The sequence below is a fragment of the Asparagus officinalis genome, chromosome 1 (assembly GCF_001876935.1).
Source record: "Asparagus officinalis chromosome 1, Aspof.V1, whole genome shotgun sequence".
Taxonomy (NCBI): Eukaryota; Viridiplantae; Streptophyta; class Magnoliopsida; order Asparagales; family Asparagaceae; genus Asparagus; species Asparagus officinalis.
The window spans coordinates 65,871,070-65,892,680 of NC_033794.1; positions in this window are offsets into that span (position 1 = coordinate 65,871,070).

Sequence of the window (21,611 nt, forward strand, 5' to 3'; positions counted from 1 at the left end):
CCGGCTCCGCGGTCGCCTCAGACAATACAGTATCCAGCGAAGGGCAACCCCGCGAATCACTGATGATAAGCGCGGAACAAGTGGCCAAAATGCTTGAAGACGCCTTAGCTAAGCAACAGGAAACTTTCAGGTTCGAAATGCAGATGGCCATGCAAAACATGAAAGAAATGCATGACCAGCAAATCCAGGCATTGACGAACCAGCAAGGTGAGCCAAGTCGTTGTAACCCGGTGAATCTGGAAGACGAGGATACGAATGAAGCTCGTAATACCAATAATCCTCCCGTCAATGCCGGGGGTGGTAACGAGAATGCTAGTGAAAACACAGATGAAAATCTGAAAATTAAAAATCTCGAGAGCAAAATCAATACATTGATTTCTGCTCAAGAGATGAAGAAAACAGGCATTCCTTGCCCATACCCAAGAGAATGGGAATCGATCCCATATCCGGCGAAGTTTAATCTAATTAACTTCACGCCGTTTAATGGGATGGGTTCACCCACCCAGCATTTGATTTACTTCAAATCGCACTTGGGGGTGATCTCTGGTAATGAGCCTCTGATGGTGCGGTCATTCGTCGGCACTCTTCGCGGAGCCGCCTTCGATTGGTATCGCCGCCTCAAGCCAGGTAGTGTGAACAGGGACGACATGGAGACCAAATTCCTCGCCAACTTCTTCGATGACGACACAGAGATATCCATCGGATCGTTGCTGGACGAGAAGCAGAAAGACGGGGAATTGGTGGACACCTTCGTCAAAAGGTTCCGGAACAAGGCGATGAACTGTCGGGACCCGATCACCGAAGAATTCATCCTCCAGACATGCCACAACAACCTCGCACTGGACGTGTTGGAAGCAATGGGGACATCACCGTCCAAGACATGGAAGGATCTGAAGGTCCGGGGAGAGCAAGCCGAGCGGTTCCTCAGAAGAAAGAAGGCGGAAAGAGGCCAATAGGCGACGAATGCTCCACAACAGAATTTTGTCCCACGGGGGAAAGGTAAGGCACACGCTAATGCAGTTGATGCTAATCAAACCTTTCAATTGCAACCCCAGCAACAATAACGGCGGCAACAGCAACGGGATCCGAGATATTGCGCATACCACAGAGCGGTCCATCACCCTACCAAGTCGTGCTACCACCTCAAAGACAAGATCCAGGCGCTAATTGATGTAGGCGTCATAACCCCGAAAACGTCCAAGAATGTTGGAGCAAACGCGGTTTCAATCAGCTTTGGATCAGTGCCCATAGCGTGGTTTGAACCAAAACGCATCACCAAAGTGGGAATGAAAACAGTAAACGACGACCCGCATGGACAGTGCCAAAAAGGACTTGTGCCACATACAGCTCCAAACGGCGAAATCCTCTGGGTTCACCCCGACCTGATTGAAGATGAACAATGGGCCGGGTCGTCATCCAAGAAGAAGTCCAAAGGGAAAGAAAAGTCTTGCTACGGAGTTTCTGCTATCCCAGGAGAAGATGACGAAAGAATACAAGCTTTTCCACTCTCTGAAGAAGAGCAAGAAGTTTTTGCAACCCGAAGCGGAAATGAGTATCACTACAACTATCCACCACCTAGTGAGCAGGAGGTGAAGGACCAGCCAAAACTCTCACGGAGATGTGGGTGATTACAAGTCCTACATCGGGCGAAGAGGCTCAACGATAGCCGGTGAATAAACCGAAAGAGAAGAATCCCCAGGAAATTCAGAATCTGAAGCAGTCTCGTTTCAGTCGCCCGATTGGAAAAGACAAACCGGAAAGCTCGAAGGCTCCGCAAGTCTTCGATATAATGGCTCAACTAGCTAATATTCTAGCACGGATAACGCTGTATGAGCTGCTGCGGTTATCCAAGGAAACCAGGGAGGCCTTGCAAGAAGCTTTGCCCAATTCAGAGGTATTTCTGACTCAAATCAAGCCGGTGCCTGAACAGCCAGAACCACTGAGTCAACAGTGAAACATAGCGACCAAAAACCTTCCTTGCATTACCTTCACCAAAGAGGACATGCAAACGAAGAATTCGAACCACGATCGACCGCTATACTTCATCGGGTACATCGGCTCCAGCAAAGTCAACCGAATCCAAGTGGATCCGGGTTCTGCTGTGAGTATTATGCCACTTCGCTTGATGCATTTCCTCGGTATTCCAGTCAGCAAGTTGGCGTCCACAGGCACTGTTATCTACGGGTTCAATACCAGCGGGTCTAGACCTTTAGGTAAAATCCGGATAAAATGCCAAATGGGTGATCTGAAGACGGAGGTCACGTGTTACGTGATTGATGCTGAGACATCATATAACTTACTACTGGGTCAGCCTTGGATCCATAGTAACGTTATAATTCCCTCAACTCTCCATCAGTGTTTGAAATATGTCGACACTGATAATAGGGTTAGAACGGTGGTCGCGGATAAGCAACCATTTAAAGGGTATGAGAATTATTTCACTGATTCTCTCCTTTATGGTAACGAATCCGATACTGAATCATCGGCCCAAGGCACGGACAGCGGAGAAGAAGCTGATACCGAAGCCGGATTTGGTTACAATGGTGGTTTTGTTTTAAATGACATTGTACCCTTTGTAATCAATCTTGACGATGAACAATCGTCAGATGGAGGTTGTAATTGGCAACTTGCCGATGTTGAAATAAATAATGATTTGGAGTACTCCCTGTCTCTTAATGATGTGATAAAAGAATTGTACGATAATCCTGATTTGTATATGCCGCTTCGATCGTCCTATATAACAAAGGAACGCCTCCAGCATTCTTTCGGAACAACCATGATCATCCCGAACAAGATAGGAGGTGAGGTGCAAAAGAAGTGATCTACGGTAAAGGAAAAATCTCTCCGTTACCAGATCATTTCCTAAGTGAAGATGAAGATGACGACAAACCTGGTCGGCATTTATCTAAGTATAGTCCGGAAGCGCGCAAGCTCATGGAAAAGCAGGGGTACGACTTCACACTCGGAGAAGGTTTATACTTCGATCGAGGTCATCGTAATCCAGCCAAAGCGGTATATGTACCAAAAGGGAAACCTGAGGATTATTATAAATATGGGCGAGGCTTAGGTTATGTTTCATCAGATGACGAATGTGGTTGGCAAATTATCGATCAAATTGCTAACAAAACTAAGAACGGATACTCTTCTGATGGGAATTCCGACACAAGTCTAGGGGAGGCATTCAAAACCCTAATGGTAAACATGGCTACAGCTGATCCGTCTACAATGGAGGACGATGATCAAATGCCAACATGGGAAGACCCGTGGGTTCACCATCTGAATATGCAGTATGGCGATAGGTTCGAGCAAAGAGAACCACCCACTGAAGATAAAATAGTCCAGATTAACATGGGTGATGAGGCCAACCCAAAGCCTATATTCATCAGCGACAGTCTCCCCCCAGATGAAAAGGAGGAATTGATTGCTCTCATCAGGGAATATATCGACGTCTTCGCATGGAATTATGAAGACATGCCAGGGCTCGACCCCAATGTCGCAATGCACCGCCTCGATATCAAGCCGGATGCCAAACCTGTCAAGCAACAGCAAAGACGGTTTCGTCCGCAGATTATGGAAGCCATTGAGGCAGAGGTTAAGAAGTTGATCGAATCAGGATTTATCCGAGAGGAACAACATCCAGACTGGTTAGCTAATATCGTTCCAGTTATGAAGAAGAACGGTAAAATCAGAATCTGTATTGACTTCAGGGACCTGAACACGGCATGTCCGAAAGAAGCCAATATCGTTCCAGTCATGAAGAAGAACGGTAAAATCAGGATTTGTATCGACTTCAGAGACCTGAATACGGCATGTCCAAAAGACGATTTTCCTCTCCCAATCACGGATGTTATTATTGACAATACATGCGGATTTGAGAGAATGTCTTTTATGGATGGGTTTTCAGGATATAACCAAATCAAAATGCACCCAGATGACGAGAAGCATACAGCAAGATGCACCCAGATGACGAGAAGCATACAGCATTCAGAACGCCCCTCGGTGTATTCTGCTACACGGTGATGCCATTCGGTCTAAAGAATGCAGGCGCCACATACCAACGAGCAATGACTAAGATTTTCCAAGAACATCTCAGGAAAACAGTCGAGTGCTACGTTGATGATTTGGTTGTGAAAAGTCGCAACAAGGAAGATCACATCAAGGACTTGAAGACGATGTTCGATCTCATGCGAAGCCATCAATTGAAGATGAACCCTACTAAATCCTTCCTATTCGTCGTCACCACTAAAGGTATACATATCGATCCTGACAAGGTGAAGGCGATACACGAACTGCAACCTCCTAGAAATCTACTTGAGAGAGCTCAGAGGATTGCAAGGGCGGCTAGCTTACATCCGGCGGTTCATCTCAAACCTTTCTGGGAAGTGCCAACCATTTTCTAAGCTAAACAAGAAAGGGGTGTCATTCATTTGGGACGATGCCTGCCAAAAAGCATTCGAATATATCAAAACGTATCTGACGAATCCTCCTGTTCTCGTTGCACCGAAATCGGGTAAACCGTTGTTGATTTATATTAAGGCGATGAACCATTCAATAAGTGCTTTACTAGCACAAGACGACGATAACGGTCACGAACAGGCAGTTTATTACCTAAGTCGGACCCTGATAGGCGCCGAATCTCAATATCCGATGATTGAGAGAGAATGCCTCGCATTGGTATTCGCAATACAAAAGATGCGGCATTACTTGGTTGGACAGACGATTTACGTCATTTCCAATGTTAACCCAGTACGGGTGTTTATGACGCAACCAGCCTCTATGAATTGGCGATTAGCGAAATGGGCTCTTCTCTTATCCCAATATGACTTGCACTTCAAACAGCAGAAGTCGATCAAAGGACAAGCGATTTGTGATCTTCTGGCGGCAAACCCGACCAACAAGCGATTTGTGATCTTCTGGCGGCAAACCCGACCACAGATGCGGCAGAAGTATATGATGATTTGCCGGATGAAACCCACGAGGTTAACACTACGTCGCACCAATAAGTATGGCAATTATATTTCGATGGTGCTTCAAGGTCAGTTAATAGGGTAATAATCCTGGGAGGTTCTACAGTTTCCTCCGGGGTTGGAGTTGTCTTAATCTCCCCGGGAAAGCATGTGATGCCTCGAGCTTATTCGTTGACTAGTCTGTGCTCCAACAACATAGCCGAGTACAACGCGCTTCTCATTGGGCTCAGTTTCGCTAAGGAGCTGGGAGTCGAATATCTCGAAGCCTTCTCATTGGGCTCAGTTTCGCTAAGGAGCTGGGAGTCGAATATCTCGAAGCCTTTGGGGATTCTCAATTGATAGTCAACCAAGTCCGTGGAGAGTATGAAGTCAGGAACCAGGACCTGATCCCATACCACCAGGAGGCCATCAAAATGGCAGAATCTTTTGAAGAATTCTTCATTGAATATATCCCTCGTCTCCAGAACGCTTATGCGGATGCACTGGCAGCACTAGCAGTATCACTTGCACAGCCTCCCGAAACTGAGCTGTTAGTCACAGTAAGGACGCATCAGCTCTACATACCCATATACGATATGGATATTGAAGAGGAAGATGATGGAAACATAAACGCCAAGGAGGTGAATTCAACTCAAATTGGGGCTGAGTCCCGAGATTGGCATTTTCCCATCATTAACTACGTCCAGTATGGTATTCTGCCAGAAGACGTAAAAGAAAGAGAATCAATTCGCCGAAGAGCGCAAGACTTCTATAATGCGCGACTCAGTTACGTATATACCCGTAGAGGGTACGATGGTTTGTTACTCTGGATGCCTTTCGAACACAAAGAAGCAGAAGAATTCTAAGGAAGCACAACGAAGGAGAATATGGGCACATCAGCCTTGGTCCCAACGTTATGATCGATCAGGAGAATGGGATATTTCTCGGCCAACGAGTGGTTCGAGATTCGGCAATCGAACACGCCGAGTAATGCCACGCTTGTCAGATACATAGCAATTATATAAAATGCATCAACCGCTCAGAGGCAGTTGCACACGTCAAGCCACGTCATGGCCGTTCGAGACATGGGTAATGGACATTGTCGGTCCATATTTTTTCCCTTCAGTCAAAGTGCGATCGATTCATCCTCGCCAATTAGCAGATTTACTTCTCAAAGTGGGCTGAAGCAATTCCGGCTTAAAGAAGTGAAGACGAACAACGTCATCAAATTTCATCAAGGCATCCATGTATATACCGCAGCGGCGTGCGCAAGACGGACTCATTCATGAACAACGGTACCACAGTTCTATAAGCAACGCCCTTCATCGGTTTGTGACAAATTCAAGATCGCAAGATGTCTCGTCGATAAGCTTATTATCCGCCGGCAAAACGGTACTAGCCTGAGGCTCTTCAGCAAGACGATCATTAAGATCCTGTCAAAGGCTCGTAGAAGACCAATAAATGAGACTGGGACGATTAAACCTCGGTGAAGCAGCTCTGGGCTTATCGTACCACCATACGCACACCTACAGGAGCCACCCCATATTCGCTGGTATACGGATGCGAGCCTGTGCTACCTTTAGAGATTCAAATCCCGTCACTTCAGATTGCTCTCGCGACTGAGATGACGACAGAAGAACACCATCAAAAGCGTCTCGAAGAACTCGAGAGGTTGGATGAAAAGCGCTTGGAGGCTCAACAACAAATTGAGTTATATCAAGCCAGAATATCTAGGGCTTTCAACAAAAGAGTCCGACAGAGAAGCTTCAAGGAGGGAGATCTGGTCCTCGCTGCTCGCCGACCGATAATCCTCAATTCCAAGAAGAAAGGTAAATTCGAACCCAAATGGGAAGGACCGTTTGTGATAGACACAGTCTACTCAAACGGTGCATATCGCCTGATTACTCAAGAAGGCACCAGGCAATTAATACCAATAAATGGGAAGTTCCTGAAAAAGTATTATCCCTAGTACGTTCAAGATAACCCATTTACCGGGAAGTTCCTTGAAGAATATTACACTTAATATTCTAGAGGATAACCCAAAATCTTTTTCACCACCAAAATCCCTCACTGATCAATTTCAATTGACAGTGGGTCCACCAAAAATGTCTTTCTGGCCCTCCTGACTCTTTCCATGAACAAGAGGTCCACTTTTATTTCGGAGTCCCCTTTCGATAAACGAAAGAACTCCCTCCTTCTTCTTTTTGGTTAAGCCCTCTCATGGCTATGACCAAAGTTGAAGTTTCACTTCGATAAACGAGGAACTCCTTTTCAGTTTAGATAACCAATCCTATAAAAGGCAGGTTTATCTAGATTTTCCAGATTCTCGAAGTGGAGATCCCACTTCTAGTTTCTTTCGCGTTGGAAATAGAATATAAAATTCTTCCTTTCCAGAATCAAGGAATAGAATATAAAATTCTTCCTTCCTTGTTTTCGGGTTCGCCTTCACCCTAAAAGAAGACCGGGAAATAGAATATAAAATTCTTCCTTTCCCGCACTGATCTTTTCCGAAATTTATCAATCTAGGATTCCTCCTAGGAAGTTTATCCTGAATCCTAAGCAGGGATAAGTCTGCGCCTAACACGCGCTGCCGGTTTAGTCTTTTTCCGTAGAAAAAGACACCAGAGTTCGATTCTGGGGTATTCTATCCTGAAACCTAAGTAAGGATAAGTCTGCGCTTAACCCGCGCAGCCGGTTAGTTCTTAACCGTTAAAAAGAACACTCGTTCACATATTCAACATTGTGGCAGGTTGTTATTAATAACACCAAAATCCATGTCTTACACGCATGGGGAATTTCATCCTGAATCCTAAGAAAGGATATGCCGACGCCTAACACGGTCGGCCGGTTTAGTCTTTCTCCGTAGAAAAAGACACCAGAGTTCGATTCTGGGGTATTTTATCCCGAAGCCTAAGTAGGGATAAGTCAGCGTCTAATACACGCTGCTGGGTAGCCTATGCCCGTAACAATGGTGAAGTCTACGTATTCGAAGTCGTAGCAGCAAGTCTAAGGGAGTTCATTCCGTTAGCACAACATCACATGCGGAACGGACTTAAAACAATCCGCATGTAAGCCCGATTCAAACGGTAATCGGTAAAAGCATGTCAAATCCGTTGAGGGCTGAGGATTTGCCAAAAATCCTAAGTCAACGTCTAATACACGTTGCTGTTTAGTCTTTTCACATGAGAAAGACGAAGTCTACGTATTCAATATCGTAGCACTAAAAGAGTTAACTCTTTTAGCATAACGTCACATGCGGAACGGACTTAAAACAATCCGCATGCTAGCCCGACTCAAACGGTAGTCGGTAAAGGCGCATCAAACCCGTTGATGGCTGAGGATTTGCCAAAAATCCTATAAATATGCGAGTCATTGACGCATCAACTTTATGAGTTGGTCTCGTGACTCGAGCATCCAACGACCTTGGGATAAGATCCATGCTCCAATTCCTTAAGAGCTTAAACCGTGTGTACTCCAGCAGACGTACGAGTATAAACTGTGTCAAATGCCGAACAGTGCATCATAATTGATGGCTGAGGGTTTTCCAAAAATCCTATAAATACGAGAGTCACTGACGCATCAGCTTCATTAGTTGGTCTCGTGACTTGAGCATCCAGCGACATTCGAAACCCTAGGGTCAACGCCGATCAACGCGTAACCCTAGGTTAACGCCAGTCAACGCGTTGCGATCAGAAAGTTAACGTACGACGTTCGAAACCCTAAGGTCAACGCCGGACAACGCGTAACCCTAGGTCAACGCCAGTCAACGCGTTGCGATCAAAAAGTCAACGTACGACGTTCAAAACCCTAGGGTCGACGCCGGTCAACGCGTAACCCTAGGTCAACGCCAATCAACGCGTTGCGAACGAAAAATCATACCCAAAAAGTATACGAGTATTAAACTGGCTTCTTAAATACTCCGAGAGAGAAATACGATATAAAACTGGTTTTTTTCTTAATAGCTCCAATAAGGTATATGAGTATAACGATTCCCTATTTTTGGTTGAGAAAAGTTCCTGGAGAATATTTTTATAAATGTTCTTAGGATAACTCAGACAACACCACCCGGAACAACGCGTCGCGAATAAGACACTCCAAACGCCGACAATCGATGGTCAGCTAAAAGACAGAAAATTAGGAAACGCGACTTCAAATTCGAAATTCCGACAAACGTCAGACAATAAATGCAGGCACGCGAAACCCTTCGATATTCGACAAAAGCACCAGAATAGCCTGAGGATTGTAAGGAATTAAGACAGAAGCAATTCCAAGGTCCCGTTACATCGACTGAAGGTTGGGACAATCAATGTCCAAAGTATTCTAACTCTTCTCATAAAAGAACGAGGCTGAAATACTTTGTAAAGAGGGTAATCTGTAGGCATGTAAAATGCTTATAAGTCCTTGGCATAGCTCGGCGCATATTCGACAAACGCATCGAGTGACGAGGTGACGAGGTCAACGAATCGCACGTGAACAACGAAATGCATCATTCGGCAGGGGGGGCTGCGAATCAAGCCAATGGTTGCGGGGAGTCAACGAGTCATCCAAACAAGAGCCGGACTCGGACCGAATCACAGATTCGAATCAAGATCGGTTCGGACTCGAACTCAGGAAGTGGAAATTTACTGCCAAATCAGAATCCGACTTTACTACAATCAGATCAACGAACCAGAAGTCTGAATCAACGCAAATCACGGACAAAACCGAAGACGAAAACACGAGCGGAACCCACACCAGGGGGCTACGCCTGAGCCGAGGCCACCTCAGGTGACTCGACCAAGGGAGCCACCCATGGGTGGCTCGGCCCAGTGCCGGCCACCCATGGGTGGCCGACCCGGATCTGTGCGCGGGCACAGTTCAGAGAGCCTATAAATAGGCTCCCCTTTGTTCATTTGAAAGGGTTGGAACTTTGAGAGCCGAAACTCTGCCGAATTGAAGATCGAGCTTGGAGTTTTGAAGACTTGAGGACTTGAAGATTCAGATCTGATTCTCGGCGAGCGTCCACGTCACAAAAGGCAGGTGTTGAGAGGTAAAAAATCAGATCTCAGATCTACACGAAACTACACTCCGGATCAAAGCTTGGCCTTTGATCCCGAGATTTGGACGATTATTTCCTTGGTGAACTAATCCTCCCCGGCTATTATTCCCTTCGCGGAATAATACCCGTCAAATCGTGTAGATCCGATCGGATCTAGATTGCGCGGTGGTCCACAGATTAACCCCGGTGTCGGCAAAGAACCCACACAAAGCGAGTGACCGCAAAACAGGAGCTCGCGATTCGTTCAAAAGGAGAAAGTTGTAATTTTTATTTTTATTTTCTTTGATTTCGTTGTAACCGGATCTAAAAAAGACCGGATCTTTTGTAACTCAAAAAGTTGTTATTCAAGATGGCAATGACTTCAATGAAAACCACAATTTTCACCGCGAACAGGCACTAACAAGCTTGATAAATGAATTTACTACATTTGCACTCAATAAGCCATTAGTACCGTTAATGGTGGTTGTAAAACATCATCAAAATATAAAGGCTAACAATCTCCCCCTTTTTGATGATAACAACCAACCATTATAAGAGCAAAAATAAAATAACTTATAGATAGGTGCTCCCCCTATCTATGAGCTCCCCCTAAGTATATGCAACAAATGAGGAGATTTCTCTCCCCCTTTGTCACCATCAAAAATGGGGTAAAGAGAAATATAAAATGCAACTAAACAAGCAAACAATGTAGAACTTTCACATAGTGCATAAGCCCAAACCATTTCTTATGCGACAAAAATCATCCTCTCCAAGAGGCTTAGTAAATATATCCGCTAATTGAGATTTTGTGTCAACAAATACTAGGGATACATCTTGTCTCTCTACATGATCGCGTAAGAAATAATGGCGCACATCAATATGCTTGGTTCTAGAATGTAAAACCGAATTTTTGGAAATATTTATAGCACTTGTGTTATCACAAAAAATTTTAATATTTTGAAAACTCAAATCATAGTCAACTAAGCTTTGTTTCATCCATAAGACTTGAGCACAACATAAGCCGGCGGCCAATGTATTCTGCTTCCGTAGTGGACAATGCAACATAATTTTGTTTCTTGGAAGCCCAAGAAACAAGTGAATTTCCTAAGAATTGACATGTTCCACTAGTACTCTTGCGATCTACCTTACATCCGGCAAAGTCGGCATCACAAAAACCATATAAATCAAAAGAGGTGCTTCTTGGATAAAATAAACCAAGATTAAAAGTACCATTAACATATTTAATGATCCTTTTAACCGCAATTAAATGAGATGCTTTCAGAGATGCTTGAAAACGTGCACATGCACACACACTAAACATAATATCGGCTCGCGTGCGTTGGTCAGCTCACATGCATCAAGTCAATCAGCTCGCGCGTATCAATCAACACGCGCACGTTAATCAACTCGTGCACGTCAACCAATATGCATTCGACGATCAATCCCGCAACGAAGCATACAAGTCAGCCAAATACGCAAAATGGAAGAAACTATAAGTCCCGGAAAATCAGAAAAGTCAAAAAACACAAAAATCAGCGAAAGGGGCAAAACTACCCGCTCCCGTGCGGGTCGGACGAATCCGACCACCCGCGCGGGTCGGAATGATCCGACCCGCGCAAGCACGGGTCGGATCCGCCCCCGCGCGCTGTTTCGACCCCTGTTCGGTTTTTGACGGTTTTTCTCAGGATTTGTTCGTTCCTAAGCATCCAAACTGATTTGATATCATCCCCAAATGTTGTTAATCAGTTATTAACTGAAGATAAGGAGGAATCATTCATTCTTATCCCCCCCCCCCCCCCAACCGAAGCCTATAAATACGAGCTCGGGGGCTCGTTTCACAGGGGGCATTAATTATAAAGACGACGAGGTGCTGCTGGATTGAGGAGTCAAGGAGCACGAAATTTTAGCGAAGGTTAGCGAGATCCCGGTGAACTTCAGCATAAAGAGGAAGGCTTTCGAAGGATCCGCGCCCGTATTTTCCCCTGTCCGTTTCTTGAGATTAGGCTTTGTCTTAATCTCGAGAAGTGCTACTGATTTCGCTTGGTCGATTTTAGCGCTTTAAGCAAATACCTCCTTCGTGAGGTAGGAGCTCTGCCGAATTTTTAGCAACCGGATCTGATCAAAGGTGGTCCATGGATAAACTCCGGCACAGGCGAAGACACCCACGCAAGCAGGAGACCGATAAATGATCTCCCTGCGTTTGTTTTGACGAGAGTTGTAATTTTTGTTTTCATTGTGTAAGAGTCTTATAAAAAGACTATCTTTTTTTGTTTTCATTGTAACTACTGAAGTTGTAATGAATACCGCAATGAATATAGCAATTTTCGACGCAAACAATTGACACTTCCGTGTCATTGTCAAAGAAACATGCTAGGAACAGCTTTTCCATGTCGGCCCACGATTTGATGTAACCTAGTTCTGACTTGTGGAACCATTCGAAGGCCACCCTCCTTCAGGGTTTCGATGAACAACCGAGTGAGGATGGGATCGTGTCCTGTGAGAAATCTAGTTTGAGCTATGAAATAGTAGATGTGTTGTGATGAAGATATCTGCCATCAAACTGAACTAGGCTCATAGGCTTGAACTTTTTTAGGTAGGGGACCGTATCCCATTCGACCGGGTATAGCCTGACCACCCCTAGCTTGTTCATGTTCTTCTGGAGCTTCAAGATGTCGAGTTGACTTTGGAACTTGTCTAGTCTCTTATCCCTTGAATGATGGCTAGAGATGATCCTCCTCTTGATGACTCGAATGAAGAATCAAAGGGTGACCTGGGGTTATCTTCCCTTCTGTCGTTTGAGGAGGTGTAGACTCTTGCCCTTTGTTCTTGGTTGAGGATTTTAGGAGAACCCGCAATGCCCTCTTCTTCTTCTTCTCCTTCTCCTTCTTTTCCATGAGCTTTTCTAGCATTTCCCTCATGGCATTGATTGTTGCCTGCTAGGTGGCAATCGAAGCCTGTTGCTCTTCTACCCTTCTGGTTATATCATTAGGGATTTCGATCATGTGCACCTTTGCACGTCTGCCCTGAACCGAGCTTGAAGCTTGGGATGTCGTAACTACTGAGAAATCATCATCATCTTCATCAGAAATGAATGCTAACAGCCCATAATCAAGTGGTATTGCGGCTCCTGTCTGGGTTCGGGTGTGCTAGTAGACACCCTCGGGGTTTAATGACGAGGCCTTTCAGCCCCAACGAAAATTAAGCATCTGAAGAATCTGAATTCTTTGCCTTGGACTTCCTAGATACATTAATGGCTGTAGCTGGGAGATCCAAGTTATTAGAAGCTCGTCTCCTCTGATGATTGTGTCTTCAGTGAGGAGGTCTTGTCTCTGGTGGTTGCTAAGAGAGTCTCTCAAACACCGACAGTTAGCGAACACTGGTGTAATGAGCCTCTCGTAATGACACTAAGGAGTTGCCTCGTGAATAGTACGCTTACGAGTTAAGCGCTCTCTAAGGTCCCCTGTAGGTTGATGTGACAACCCCCAGTGTCAGAAGGATCAACTGAGCATTGATGCGAAGAAGGCTCACAAGAACAATTGGAAGAATAATTGGAAAAATCGCCAAGTGTTAATTTTTGGCGAGCTCGCCTTGACAGGTGAGGCTGCCTAATCTAATGAGGCTTGCCTATTGGGAGAGTTTGCATCTGCTGGAGAGGTTCAGCCATTCATTCTTTCAGGAGAGGTTCACTTATTTGACGAACCTGTTAGACCCTAGAGGGGGGGTGATTAGGGTCTTATGCTAATCTAATCCGATTATATGCTAATTAAAACTATTAACAAGTTATCCTAGTAAGATTGAAATATAATAAGATAAATGAGCTAGGATAAGCAATATGAACAATGAAGTATATCCTAGCAAAGAGATATACTATGAGATATATATATATATGCAAGGATATGAAACTAACATAAGGGTAAACAAAATGAAACAAGATAGTGGATGATATAAATAATGAGACAATGGCGAAATGAGTAATGAGCACAAATAAGAATAAACGCCAAAGCACACTCAAACACAATCAAATAATCACGGAGTTTGGACCTTCCGTCCTACGTCTCCGCTCCCCATTCCTGGGGAGAAATCCACTATCACGACCGGGTTTTCTATGCCCACCCGAATAACGTTTACAACCACACTATATCGGTTTTCAATGCTCACCGATCAACGTCCACTCCTCACACTCGGTTTTCTAGCTAACCGAAAACTTTACAATCTCACAATTGTAACAAATAATAAATTTGTTCTCTACAATAGATGAGAACTCAATATAGCTCATTCTCAATTGATACAACTCCCCACAGCCCAAATTATACTATGAATGTAAATACAATAAGCTCAATGGTTGTGTGTGTAAGCAATGAGAAAATAAAATCAAATATAAACTCAATATAAAAACTAGCTTTAAAGAATGATAATCAAATAACTAAGCAACATGTAAAGCTAGATAGAGTTTAGAAAACTTCTCCAATAAATGACAAGAGAGAGAGAGAGAGAGAGAGAGATGGATTGAGGCTCAAATATCAATGAATTGATCTCCACTTCCTCTTGTAGAATTTTTCACAAATCAAACCCTTAAACAAACTTAAAACCAAACTTAAACTCTTTTAAAATTTGTTTAAAACATTTCTAGGGTTGAGTTGAGAACTGAGATCAAGGGGGTATTTATAGCCTCCCAAAACCTCAGCCAAAAATCCCAAACAAAAGACCAAAAAAGCCCCAAACAATGGCTGTAGAAAAATAGCCATTGGGAATAAAAAGACAGTGCGGCGGTCGACCGTGGGAAACTCATGGTCGACCGCGAGGTCGACCGTGGCGGTCGCCCGTGGGAACTTACAGGCTGACGGTCAACCATCACGATCGATCGTGAAAGTTGCTGCTACCACTCAGGAAAAGAACCAGGCGTGGTCGACCGTGGTGGTCGACCGAGAACTGATATATTAAAAATACAGGTTTTGAAAACAGTTTTTGTGACCTTAAAACCCTGTTTAAAAATATCAAATAAATTTCAAAAAATATAAAACTTTGGGGAATGATTGTAGACATAATAATAAACATGCTACAAAGACTGGTTTCCAAAAAGAACTTCCCAAATAAAAAATATCATCATTTTACAAAATAGTCCAAAACATAAAAATGTAAACATGTGAATTTAAAAATATCATCATTTTACAAAATAGTCCAAAACATAAAAATGTAAACATGTGAATTTTGACATTTTGGCTAAACCATGTTTTGAAACTTTACAAAATAATTTTATAGACTTGAAGAAATATGTAAACTATTGTTATGAAGTCTATAAATAATAAATATAGTATATTCACAAATACAATAGAGTATGAGTACGTATATGAAAATATATTTGTTTCATATCTAAGAAATTTAAACCAAAACATATATGTATATATATATATAACTATATATATACAAAACCAAAACGTGTATGTGTGTATATTGATTGAGCTTAAAGTACTAACACACATAATATAAAACCTAACTAAGTTACCCAAGCTTGATCTTGATCTTTATTGTAGCTCAACTTGGTGAACTTGGATGAAGCTTGTAATTAGATCTTTAACTTGAATTGTATAGACTTCAACCACTATTTCACCAACCTCCATTGGATATGTTCGTTGAAGCGTAATTCTATCCATCCTCCAACTCGTTGTTTGCCTAGAATAAATACGAAAACACAAACACTAAACAAACAACATTAGAAGTAAATTATTTGTTAAACATCATCAAAACAAGAAGGCCAACAGAACTGGTGCCTTAACTTTCTAGCGACGGTTTGCTTGCAGGAGAGATTGAGTGGCCAGGCGAACCTGGCGAGGTTTGCCTGAGTGGTGACCTTCTCCCATAAAACAAAGTTCACCTGATCTGCTTACTTCGCCAGATTTATGAAGTTTGCCAGAATTAGGGACTTTGCCAATAGAACGAAGCCTACCTGAATTGCTGAGTTCGTCAGATTTGGGAACTTGTTGTAGTTCACCAAAACTAAGAACTCTGCGTTCATCATTGGCTCTATTCTTGCTCTTTAGGCCTAAATAGTAATTTAGGCCATTATAAGAGATGAGGGCATGTGCTTCATAGTGACCATGAGCTTGTCGATGCCTTTGTTTGGCCCTCTTTGAGAGAGGAGCATTCATGTCGACGGTGAAGGCGTGATCCACACCAACACGAATTGTAGTCTCTTCAGGAATAGGCGCTTGCGCGGGTTGCTTAACAACCCATCGAGCAACCCCTTGGCTTGCATTCTTGGCCCTTCGGTCGGCCTCAAATGACTTGGGAGGGATGAAACCCCGAATGCTTGCTCGGGTAGAGCTTTCAGGCACAACGACCTTACTTGATTGGAGCTGATCCACATGCACAACCTTGCGGCATTTACATGACTTCTTACCGCTAGAAGAAGCTGAAGATAAGTACTCTTCGTACTTAGCTTGGTCGAACTCTATAAAGAGGGACTCAACAGTCATCCCTGCAGCAATCTTGTTAAATTGCGCCACCACCATCTTATCTGAAAGAATGGTATCTCCCGCTATGGTCTCCATCTTCTGTTTGTCATAAAATAGATCTCAAATTTTGTATTAATCAAATTGTTTGTTACAAATTGAAATTAATTTTACACAGAAGCAGAGAGAATGAATCTAATCTCTCCTTGTTTAACGTGGGTTCTTTGGAGCGATAGGATGCTCACTCGATGCTTGAGTCGAGTTTGCTTCCCTTTGACGATTAGAACGAGATTGCGAACAAACTTCAATGTGTGGTAGAAGCTTGATTAAAAGAGTTTGAACACCCGAGCTTCAATATTAAGGCTGAATGCACAAGATGCAATGTTCGGTTCTTTTATCTCTAAAAATTCTGATTGCCAAAAGAGTTCAAGATCCCAAAAAGCCAAAATCCCCCCCCCCCCTCTTCATGTAGCCGAATATGACTATTTATGTTCGCGGGAAAAGTTGGTGTTTTCTTCATTATCGATGTCATTGCACTCAGTTAACAACTTTATGCGTTACAAAGAGATCCGGTCTTTTTATAAGATCCGGCTTACAATGAAAATCAAAATAAAACAAAGAAATCAAAATTACAACTTCTCTCTTTTACCGAACAAATCACAAGATCCTGTTATTCGGTCTCTTGCTTCTGTGGGTTGTTTGCCTGCGCCGGGGTTGCTTACCGTGGACCACCGCGTGATCTGGATCCAAGCAGATCTACGACGTATTACGGGTATTATCCCACCAAGGAGATAATAGCCGGGAGGGATCGTTTCACCAAGGAAACGACCGCTCGAATCTCGGGATCTAAGAACCAAGCTTAGATCCGGAGTGTAACGACGTAGATCTGAGGATTAGACTCTCTCGAACTCCTGCCTTTTTCGGTGCGGGTGCTCGCTAAGAATCAAATCCGGGTCTCCAAGTCTTCAAGCCTTCAGATCTCCGAGTTGAGGTGACAATCCGGCAGAGTTTCGGCTCTCTCAAAAGTTTCAGAAGAAGTCCCTCAAATGAACAACCACCCCCCCTATTTATAGCCTCTCTGAACTGTGCCTTTGTGCACAAGAGAGAGAGGGGGGGGAGTCGGGCCACCTGAGGGTGGCTCGGCTCATGCCGAGCCACCCTGAGGTGGCTCGGCGTCCGTTGTTCGGTTGTTTTGTTGATTTGTTGACTTGATTCCGGATTTGGCAGTAAACTCAGTCGGTGTTTGAGTTCAAATCCACTTTGTTGGAAGACCCGTCGACTCCCCGAACCACTAACGTTGTTCACATGCAGTTCGTTAGCTTTGTAGCCTCTTTAGTTCGTTTCGTTGCTTGAACGTTCGTCGATTTGTCGAATCATCGCGCCGAGCTGTGTCAAGGGACCTATAAGCAGTTTTATACGCCTACAGATACCCCCTCCAAAGCTTTTCAGCCTCGTTCTTTTATAGAAGAGTCTGGAATGCTTTGGATATGATTGCCCCTACCCTTTGTCGGTGTAACGGGACCTGGAAATGACTTTTGTTCTGTATTCCTTCAATCCTTCGGGCCATTCAGTGCTTTGTAGAATGCCTGTAGGGGTTCCGGTGCTGCATTTATTGTCTGACCGTTGTTGGAATTTGAACTTTGAAGTCGATTCCTGATTTTTTCAATCTTTAACTCGTGTTGGTTGGTTCGACGTGCAACTAACGCTCGATTGTCGGTGTTGAATCCTCACTTGTGACACGTTGTCCGACGTCGTGTTATTGAGTTATCCTTAAGAATATTTTTAGAAAAATATTCTCCAGGAACTTCTCAACAACAATAGGAAATAGTTTATACTCGTATACCTTATTGGAGTATTTCCGTGCTCAAATGATCAGAACCGGTCCAAAGATGTCTCAAAAAAGGCAGTATTTGGGCTCAAAATCTTTCTGACCCTTCCCAATATGTGGGAGAGGGGTTAACTAGGTGAGGGATCGAACCATTGATTGATCTGAATTCGTTTCGATGCTTAATTTAGCTCCAATTTGAATTCTGGTTCGAATTTGGTTCAAACTGGTTCGAAATTGACCCAAACTGGTCCAATCTAACTCAATCTGGTTCAATCTGGCCTATTCTGGCTCACTCTGGTCTGGTCTAGTCCAGCCAGGTTCAATCTGGTTCAATTGGGCTCATTCTGGCTCAATTTGGCTCATTCTGGCTCAGTCTGGTCCAATTTGGCTTGGTCTGGTTCAGTCTGGTCTGGTCTGGTTCAGCCAGATCTGGTTTAAGGCTATAAAAGAGGGTTTTTTGGCTTCTTTTTTCTTCTCTTCCTCCTCTCTTCTAGGGCCGGCCCCCCCCTCTTCCTCCTTTTTGAGTTTTCTCTTCCCTCGAGCGTCTTTTCTCCTCGAAACTTTGATATTTATCCGAGATCTGGGTTTCCTTTTGATCTTTGACTGAGAGATCCTTCAAAAAATCATTTTTTAGAATTCCTCTCAGACCCCTCGAGCACGTGGTGAAAGTTTCCTAAAAGGTCTCATCTTCGTTGGATCTCGAGCCTTTCTTCAGGTAAATCTTCCACAATTTGGATCTTTTTCATGCTCAATTTAATTCATGCATTTGTGGGGTTATATGTGAGGGTTGAGGGTGTGATTTGATGCCTCGAGCTAATCTTTCAGGGGGGTAAAAATGCAATTTTGAGGGGTTTTTATGCAAAAATTAGGGCTGAAATTATTTTTTGAATCTAACCCTTTGAGTTATTTTGCAGGCCGTCATGTCTCGCGCCTCGAGAGGTCGTTCCCCTGCCATGTCGGTTGATGGCGCGCCTCCCTCTTATGCTGGTGAGCTACTTTTTGCAAATAAACCCTTTTTTCTTATAAATTTGTAAATTGACCCTTTTTTAAACCCCACGTTGTTCTCCTTGGCGAGGCAATCGGGAAGAGCCTTGATTCTCCTTGGTGAGGATCGACGCTTCAAAGATATGTTTTGCTTGGTCAAAACCATATCTCAAAATTAAAGGGGGCGATTTGACACTACATTGCGTTTTATAAGGCAGGGATATGTTGTCGACATACCCTGTTTTGTGATTGCACAATGTGGCCAAATCGTCTCACCCTTTATAAGGCAATGACTCTATCTTAGCTATTTGTAAGATGAGTTCAATTTCCTTTTATAATCGAGACTAACCAGTGTTTAACTGTCTATTTTGCAGTGGGGTACCCTTCTGGATCATTCCCGTCCCACGCAATATATGGACGGCGTGGCGAGCATTATTCGAACTCCAACGATCCTTCCCCTATTCCAGCTACCCCTCAGTTTGCTTCGGACACGTCGACTGAGGTTGCCCAAGTGGTGAGGGAAGGTGGTCATCGAGCTATTCGCCAGCTAATCACAGATGCGCCTTTTGTGAAGGACGCCAGCTCTACTCAGCCTCTTCGAAAGAGCGATTTCCTATTTGGTGATTCTGTCGATGACCCAGAAGCCGTATTCATTGGTGCTGAGCATTGGCTTCACAAGACCGGCAATGGCTTCATATACTTGCCGGAGATTCCTCGGCATCGTTCATTGACTGAGCTCAGATGTCAGGCTGTGACACGGGAGATGTCGTGGCGCTTGACAGAGGATCATATGAGTGTCCATTGCGGCTATATCACTCATTCGGCGGTTCCTGGTTCGTGCAGAAGTCGTGTTACCGGATTGCGTCCTGGTGTATTGGGGCTGGACGAACCACCACGTAACGAGTTCCTTGCTACCGCTTCCACCTTGAGGAATCGTCTCGCTGTTCTGGGACGGGAGATGCCAGCGACACGTCACAGGTTTTACGGTTGGGTCCACTCTTCGGACAAGTCTTGGTGGAGCCGCATGACGACATACGTCTTGAGCCGATGGGGCGAGGAGTTGCATGCTTGCGGTTTGTATGCAGCCGTTCGTGCCACCGTGTATGGCTTGCCTATCAGTTTGAGACATTTCTGTGCTTTGTTCGAGCTATATAATCCAGACTCGAACACTTTTCTGACCCGGCAGGGGGAGTTAGGCTTGGCTCTTCACGAGATGCACAGGATTTCTGGCTTGTCCATGGGACAGATGCTATACCAGGAGTACTTTCCTTCCAGTCATGAGTTGAGCCAATTAAAAGATCGCATGCCTGACCGTTATGAGACTCTATGGGACCTCACTTGTCATTACCATATTGCTTTGGCACAGTCGGAGCCCTTAGCAAAGAGGACCAAGGTATGTGTGAGTCTGAAACAATTTGCGAACTACTTGTTCAAGAATCTGGAGAGCACTCATGGCGAGGATATTTGTGAGCTGGCCCCATTCACTCCTTCAGAGGTGAACAGTCTACTGAAGAAGATCGGCGCTCAATCTTACACCACCGGCGGTCCTGAGGGTGGCTTTCCTGCGAAGACCAAGTTCAAGTCATTCTTGTGGCACGCTACCGCACCAATTCGACCAATGACACTTCTTGCTGGCTTTCTTGCTATCTGGTTGAAAAAGTGCGTGGTTCCATATCAGTCTGGCGACGCCTTGCCCTTGGAGGTACTTTACCCAGCAGTTCAGCTCGCCTATAAGAAGGAACTCTCACTTCTTCCGGTGATGGTGGCTAATATTCACCGAGGACTTCGACAGCTTTCCAGTGCGTTCACACGGAAGGAGACCGATTTACCAGGTCAGATTCCCACGCTTAAGGTGGAGCTCCCGTACGCTTATCTGATGGCCTGGTTTGTCCTTCATCGCTCGGATATGATGTCGGTGCCGAACGCCACAGACCATTCTGTTCCCCTGCTACAGTTGCTTGAGAATGGCAGGTGGGAGGGCCGCGGATTTTCTGATGTCAGACAGCAGTTGCAGGTCCATAAGTGTTGGGCATTCTCTACTTGTTTTCCGCAGTTCTCCGGTCGATATGGTGAATGCTTGATAGATGATGAGAGGCCTAGAGAGTACCGGACTTATTTAGACATCGGCTGCTTCAACTGGCTAGTGAATATTAGGCCCGGCTATCTGACTTTCCGGGTGAGGGATCAGTGCTTCATCGAACCATATCTACCGTGCCGATTCGCTCGCCAGTTTGGCTATGACCAGCTTTACATTGGGAATCCTCGTCAGCAGCTTCGTACTCATAGTGGTTTGATAGACGGTCTCCGCGCTTGGTTGTGGACCGTGACTGGCTGTACTGGTGTTAGATTTAGTCTCCCGAGTGCTGACCGGCAGTTGAACCTTACTT